This window comes from Pinus tabuliformis, chromosome J (assembly GCF_031772625.1).
Source record: "Pinus tabuliformis cultivar Carrire ecotype Pingquan chromosome J, CPIR1, whole genome shotgun sequence".
NCBI lineage: Eukaryota > Viridiplantae > Streptophyta > Pinopsida > Pinales > Pinaceae > Pinus > Pinus tabuliformis.
Window position 1 is genome coordinate 917,522,827 of NC_142295.1, and position 8,466 is coordinate 917,531,292.

Here is an 8,466-nt window from a genome sequence, read left to right on the forward strand (position 1 = left end):
ATTTATTTAATAATAATGTATTTACTTTTCTTGTTACACATCAGACCTAGCTTAGCTTAGGTTAGCAGAGTTTTACATACAATGGAGGGGTGTTACATACTCCCCCCCTTAAATTTACACCATCCTTAGTGTATTACTGCATTTTACAATATTATTTCCTTGTTCACAGGTAGTTGTTTCTGAATTTACACGTTCCCATAGCCTTTTCATCTAATGCAAATATTCTTATATATATCGGTTACAAAGGAGTTCTACTAGCACATCTCCTTCCATCGCTACCTGTAACATTTGTTTCAATCCATTTTGTGAGAGATTTTAGATGCAGAAACTCAACTTTGTTTACTACAGTTAATATCATAACTTGATATTCAGTACTACTATTTGAGTAACTACGGGTTATGTTTCCCTTCATTTAAATAGGATTCCTCATGTTCATTATATTTTAGGAAATACATGTTCTTCCCCTGCATTATTCCAATGCCTTTGTGTTCTTACCAAACACTTGCTTCCTGCAGTTTCCTTACATTAGTCACAACAAGTCAAACAAGCACTTTTGACTAATCACATGTATAAAATATCATATCCATTTAGCTTAACATAACCATAAAAAACATACTCCATATATAACCAACATAAAGTAGAGAAATATGCCATATGTATACTAAGACGGAAGCAAAATACGAATACTTATCCTTAGTTTCCAATACCAATTCTTAGTTTCCACTTTTATCTTGCCTCTGTACACACTCTAGATCGGTTGCCTTACCAGGAAATCACCCAGTGTCTTCTCTTCTACCATGCGCACCTGCACATAGTGTGCATTACACACAACTATACACACCATATATCATCATGCAATACATGCATCCATACCAGTACCATATGTACAGTTTGTACACAATACCATCGCTACAACTTGTATACCATAACATCACCTACACAACATATACCTCATCCACATGTTTGCAACCATGTTAGTATTATGCCAAAAATTCCTTCAATTATTCATATTACCTTTAGGCAAGTCTGATCAAACCATTTTTGGTTTGTTGATTAGGGAATAAGGAATTCATGAACCTGTTCGACTTCTACAACCAGAGTATAACTGAATTTTTTTTATGTCAAAGTATTCAAGTGCTTTTACTTTTTCATGTATCTTGTGGTTGCAGGAAATTTTCAGCAAATGATAACATAGATGCATAATACAACTTTACAAAACCAATAAATTTGAGTTTTGAGATTGAATTTGTCCTATAGACAAGGTTTTAACAACAACGAAATATGACTTCTGCTTAATCATAAAGCAGACTATTGACTATGATAGTTAGTCTATCATAGATATTTGAAGTCTAATAACAACCTTAACTTTGTCTTTAGCAAAGAACATAATTGTTTGGTACTTAAATTACTCCACATATAAACTAATCATGTCATATGCTTTATTGTTGTTCTTTTTACATTTCTTCCAACACCTTGTTGGCCATGAATAATTCAGTGTATGTCAAAAATCAATTGAACAATGAGCATGAAAATACATATATTTCTCATATATGAGTTATAAATGAAGGTGATAATATTCTCAATTTCACAATTATTAATTTTTTAGGTGCTAGGTGTTCCAGGGTGTGAACCTAGGTCCTTAGTATGTTGATACCCAATATCATTGTGCACAACAATCTGGATTACTAGTGCCATTTAGTTGTTGTCTAGCACGTTTTATATGTTCCATTTTACTTTATGCATGCATTATTTTACTACCAGCTTAATATTCTTTTATTATCATAAGTTGTATTAATGTGAACCTTCTAGTTTACTAAAGATTCGTTTATTAATTTGTATCATTCATGTTCCGAATATAGTATACTTCTTACTAGTCCTTAGGCTGCATTTGAATTTCTCTATTTTTAATTTAAGTGCATCAGTACCACCATATCCAATTTGTTTGTCATATAAAGTTTATATATATACACAGATCATTTTAATCTTATCACTTCCCATATGAAGTACCTTTGCAAGATCTACAATCCTTCTACTGAAAGCATCTTTTTCTTGCTTCAGATTGGAAATATTCCTATTTGTAAGATATCAACAGAACTCCATCCATACCTGGATGGGTATGCACATCAAGATTGTGAAGTTTGTGGTTGCATGATTTGATTTGGCACATTGGAGTTTGAGTAACTCAAGAATGTGTTTGTGGTTGCATGATTTGAGTTGACACATTGGAGTTTGAGTAACTCAAGAATGTGGCCTTGAACTTGTATTTAATATTGTCTTACTAATATTAATCGTGAGCCTTAGGAGCTGCTTTTACACTTCCATTATGTATTGGTACTTTTGGGTGATAGTCCCATTGACCTACTTATGAAGGTCATACAATTATTAATGTATGATGTCTTCATGCATACAGTAAGTTGTATTGCATGTGTGCATACTCTTCACAACTCTGACCCTGGTTCAATCTAGATTTGAACATATAATTTGTGCTTCTTATTTATATTAGTTACAATTATTTAGATATTGTTTTACTCAAAGGCACCTGTAGGTCCAAACTATGCATGTCCAATGAATATGCATATGTTACTAAATATAATAACCTGGTAAGGTTAAGTTCCCTTCAATAGTATTTTCCCCAATGACAAAATTACATTCCAAAATGAATTGCGTCATTACATATAGATGCACCAATCAAATATTAAGTTAAAAGACAATTTCTTTTTTTTTTACAAAGACATATTCTCATACATGTCCTTCATGAGCTTAACGATTTTTTCATGGGAAACTTTATGAATAGATATCCTTAGACAAGACCTTTAAAATTTATTCTAGGATGATACCCACTTAATTAACCATCAACTTTTGTTAATGTTGATAGCATGTCATGGATTTCTTACCTTTTGATTTATATAGTTTCCACTTATATTCTTTTATTTTTGATGTTGCCCATGATCTATGTAAAGAAAACACTTAACATTTTATCTCATAAAGATTCAACATTTCTTCCCTTCACATTTCTATATGTATAAACTTTATTCCATTAAGTTATGACCAAACTATCTTTACCATCATTAGTTTGTATTTTATTAAGTTATGTCTTAGTTTGTATTTTATTAAGTTATGTCCTCATAATTTGATTTTAATACGAGTAGAATGATATGATGACCATATTATTGAATTTCATCAAATTTTTAATCCAATCACTTATTCACCTCTCTATTTCTTCATAACTTCCATTACATAATATATCCATTATTCTTCCTAAGTTGGTTATATAATTTACTCCTCTTATATGGAGTCATTTAATATTTGAACCTTCTCATTTCTTATATATATATATATATATATAATTCCTATAGATGTACTACCTGTCATTAGCATTGTAGATTAGCATCCTATTTCGATGCACTAACCATACGTTACAATTATTACAAAATTGCTTATTTCTTTCGTTAATTTAAAACTATGAAAATATCAAGTTTAAATTATGGTATAAAGTCTTTGTGCCCTCACCAGAGCATTCACCAATAACTTTAAGTTTTGAAAAAATTTCACAACATATAATAAGTAGACTGTTAATCTTCACACCACTCGATAAGTAGACACAATAAAAAGTAACTAATTAATAGTCAACCATTCAACCTATTAACATTAATAAACATGTTAATTGTTGGTTATATTTTTTTATTACTCTTCACTCCACCATAGTTCCACATTGCAGAGTTATTAGTTCCAGGGTAGCCCTTCGAGTTGCCCCTCCCACTATTGCTACTATAACTATCCATATACTTGACCTAAATCCAACCTTATTCATTTATCAATCTCGACTGTTAATCCAATTTTAAATCATGGTAATAGAGAAAATATGAGTTCTTCATGCATGCAACCACATAATGCAATTCACCGGGAGCATATGATAAGCGCTACAAGTCTATGTAATTTGATTATACACATTTTATCCCAATTCGTCGGATGTCTGTAGGTTTTAATTTTTTTCTAAATCATGTTGACCATTTATAATAGTGTTCACCACAACTATTTCAATTTTACCTTTCTTAAAATTACATGCCCTTCCGAGCATTTGGTGTTGATATTTCATTGCCAAGATATCTCGCTTATTAATTCTTGAAAGGAGATGCGAAGGCCAACCCATATTTGATAGTCTACTCTACGTATAGTTGACTTCTCTTGATTCCCCATCTCGTCATTCAAAGGAAATTGGTACAAAACATCGACACGTCGTTTAAACTTAGCTTAATAATAATTATGCAGAAAAAATATGAAGACAATATCATTGCAATCAAAGCAATTGCAAATAATCATTGCAACAAACCGATCATACATATCAACCAGGTTCTACATGCTTGTGTGTTTCACACATTAATGGTTACAAAATAAACATAAGCAGCGCAGTCCGCAAACTACCTTCGCTCTTCTACACGTGAATGATCATGGTGGATTAGCCATGAAGGAGCTACGCTCAAGATCATCCCTCCAAACTTGAGACCTTCTCATGAAATGGCTACCGTACCTTCAAGTTCCTCTCCACTGAGAATGCATTAATTGTACTAACGGATGGTCACCACCGAGTCTAACACACGCCACTTCCTTCCTCAAAATGTCAACTTTCAACCAGTCAACATTAACACCAACACGCCATGCTAGCGTTGATAAAAAAAACAAAACACATTAGTCAAAATCTCTAGCCGTTGATAAAAAAAACAAAACACATTAGTCAAAATCTCCTTGTTGGCACTGCATTCCACTTGTCATTCCACAACATCAATTTTTGTATTCAAGCTTATGTGATCCATAATGAATTAAGAAAAGTCTTTCGGTAGAAATCATATAAGATAATTTTTTTGCCTGACACATTTCGAACCAAGAAATATGGTTCAACATCAATTTTAAACAAAACAATGAAATTTCACCAATGTCTTAAATAAATAAAATAACTTCTTTTGAAAAAGAGGAATTCCTTGACACGATATCCTCTTACAATTTCATGCTATCAAAATGGTTCAACCTTTCTCACCCTCTCAGTGGGGATCGATCCTGATTTCCATCCCTTTCATTCACACCTACTTCTGCTAGAACAACATGGCCATGAATGTCCGCACTTCAAACTTTTGTGGCATGCCCCTGTCATTCTGAGAGAACTAATAACACCAAGGAGGAGTAGCGGTAATCGATTAAGGCAATCCATGCATGGAGAAGATGATATTAATGAGATTTTTACGGGGGTGACTAGTCCACGTGTACGTAGGGCTAAACACTATCCTGGAAATCTTAATCATTTGCGATTTAACATACTACCATCGTCTCTTCTTTCTCCACTGATACGATCGACGACCAAGGAATGTTATGGTTTTGACTATTGAGGGACTCCGTTCTCTCTCCTTCTTAAATCCTCAGAAAATATGTGTTGGTCGAGCGAGACAATCATTTGCGATTTAACATACTACCATCGTGTCTTCTTTCTCCACTGATACGATCGACGACCAAGGAATCTTATGGTTTTGACTATTGAGGGACTCCGTTCTCTCTCCTTCTTAAATCCTCAGAAAATATGTGTTGGTCGAGCGAGATTTGTCGATGTCGCAAGTCGCGAGATTTAATTGTCTACCGAGAAACCACTCGAATTAGGAGTGGTGGACGGCAAGTTTTGTCTGGAGGTTTTTGGTTTATGAACTGGCATGGAAATCACTTTGTGTCGACTGGAAAGTGCTATAGTGCATGGGGGTTGTTTTTTTTAAACCTGTGCTATTATATCGACTCAATAGCATTGATAACAATGGTTTTGGGCATTCATTGTAATGGCATACGGTAGGCAAAGGCAAGGCAAGGAACAATTAACAAGGAACTCCTATGGTGTGTCAGGTTTGTCTGATATGTAGGTAGGGCTGCCATTTTTGTGTTCCCCTTCTGGGTATTTTTGATACAGGGTTATTTTTTCTTGGGTGTTATTCTCCGGCATCCACTATGGGACTAGTAACGGTTTTGTTTCCCGCCAAACATAATTATTATTTTAGGATAGACCATGTATTGTGATTGATATTAGAGGACTTTTTTTTTCTCTGTCCCTCACTTCTGAGGTGAGATATTTGATTGGGTGGACAGACCCTTTCGTTAGAATGATTGGGGGAGACCAGAGCTGGCACGAATACGAAAAGGATAGGCTTCCCGCAGAAGATGGAGAGGATAGTGCCTCTAGGTTACTACATGTGTGGTAGGTTCTCCAAGGCTGGCTGAGCTATTCACCGATAACCACCTTATCATCGAAGGGGGTTCCATCTCTGGACCCTTTCTTTTAGCATCCTGTGGATAGCGTAAATTTCACTATTCAAATCAACACCAGGAACTAGTATCTATTAATGTTGATTTGGTTACTAGGATTTCACTTTTAATTGTAATGTGTAAAATGAAAATATACAGATTCATATGAGAAACAATTCTAATAAATAAAGCATCTTTTCGTATTTAACAAACTTCTTATATGAACATGAGAACATGTATTGAACAAGTAGCTTATATGAACACTTGGAGCACAAAAGGTTATTTTTTGGCTTCATCCTTGCAATGCTACTTGCATTTACCTTTTTTTTTTACTATTACTTATCTCCACTTATATTTTATCTTATCTTATATTAGTTCCTCTATCTTACTATTGAACAAAGTTCACAACCATTCAATATAAGAAGGAGATATGACATAAATAGATAATTAATTTGGAGAGAACAACAACCCTAGTTTAAAATTATCTTTGATTTATACCCCCTCCAATAAATCATTTTAAGATTTCATTTCAACCTTTATGGATTCTCATTGGAACCTCTTATTTGTGTAGTACCTAGGCTAGTACCCACAACTTCTTCATATATTATAGAGGTGGATTGGCCCATAGGCCAAAATGTTTGAACTTAAATGCTTTGATAACATGCAACAATGGAGGCGTTGATCAACATAGAAGATTGGTATGAGTTAACCCTTGGCACCTTCATACGGGTGTACAATGCAGAGAAGGATGAGCATGTTTTACCAAAGTTTTCCATGGACAAGCTCGTCATGCAAGAGGTGTCATATCACATATTGACAGGGTTGTCAGCGAGACTGCACAAAAAGAAGAAGGCACCTTGGCCCGCTCTTCCTTTTTGGATCAGGTTGTATGAGATATGAAATCTCAAGCATGTTGAGGCCGAGATGAAGGAATTCAAAGGATTCACCTTCGGCACCAGAAGTTTTAATCCATATGACCCACATTGCTTAGTGAAGGACCACTATGCGAGAGTGCAATTTCCTTGGATCCACGGGCATGTCATTGGCCTGAGAAAGACCCATGGAGATACTGTTATCACTCCTCGAGGCTCAATGAACCAGTGGGCATAGCTGCAGAGTGGTTAGCAAAGTAGAGGGAAGGACCATCTCAAAAAGAAACATCGTTAGCAGCAGTAGAGGGTAGTAGACCTACGCATGACAAAGGCAAGAGGAAAGTTGTTGATGACGCAGAGGCAGAGAAAAGTTGTAAGTTCAAAGTAGATCAAATTTTGTTGAAAGCAGCTTTGGAGATTGAGGCTAAGAGGCGACAATGCAACAAGAGGATTGTGCAAAGGCTAAGAGAGAAACAGAGGATAGAGGAAATGGAAAAGAAGTTGCAGGAGTTGAAGAGACAACTAAGGGAAGAACAAGGATACGCAGAAGAGAAAAGGAAGCACAGCAGGAACAGGTATAACAGGAGGCATAGCATGCATAAATTAATGAAACTGCACCCATATAGGTTATAGACTCATCCAAGCAGCTGGCACAGAGCAGACAGGCTGAGAAGTTGCAGGAGCAGGACTTAGCTCAAGAGATTGAACAGATGCTAGAGCAGATGAATATGGATATGGTTAAGCCAGAGTCAAATCAGGATATTGACCTCATGCCTTAGAACAAAGATGTCACCCCACCGGCTTCACCAAATCCGGAAGAAGAGCAAGTCCCAAGCAATCAAGGAGACACATAAATCCTGGAAGACAATCCAGAGGCAAAGATGCACAACATATCTTTTGACGAGTCACAACACAGATTTGTGCAATTGCATAGAGTGACCACTTCGGATGTTAACATATCTCCTGCCCAGCTTGAAGAACGGGTGATCATATCCGATGCGCACAAGCATCTGGTGACATTGGCAGATGCTACCAGAGCATATGCCGAAGTCACCAGCTTGAGTGTTCGATTCTTGATAGCTGAGAATGAGTGTATGGATAAGGAGTTACAAGCAGCCAAGCAAGGAGGAGAACAGGTTAGATTAGCCGCCAGAGAAGAGTTGAAGAGAGAAATATTGGATGATGTATCATATCTCGAGATAGTCATGTAGACGTTGTATTCTAGATTCGTCACTATGCATAAGCCAGTTGTCCATCTCAATTGTTGGCAGCAACGTTGTGCTAGGAGAGCATGTATCCTGTCAAATCTGCATACTATTTT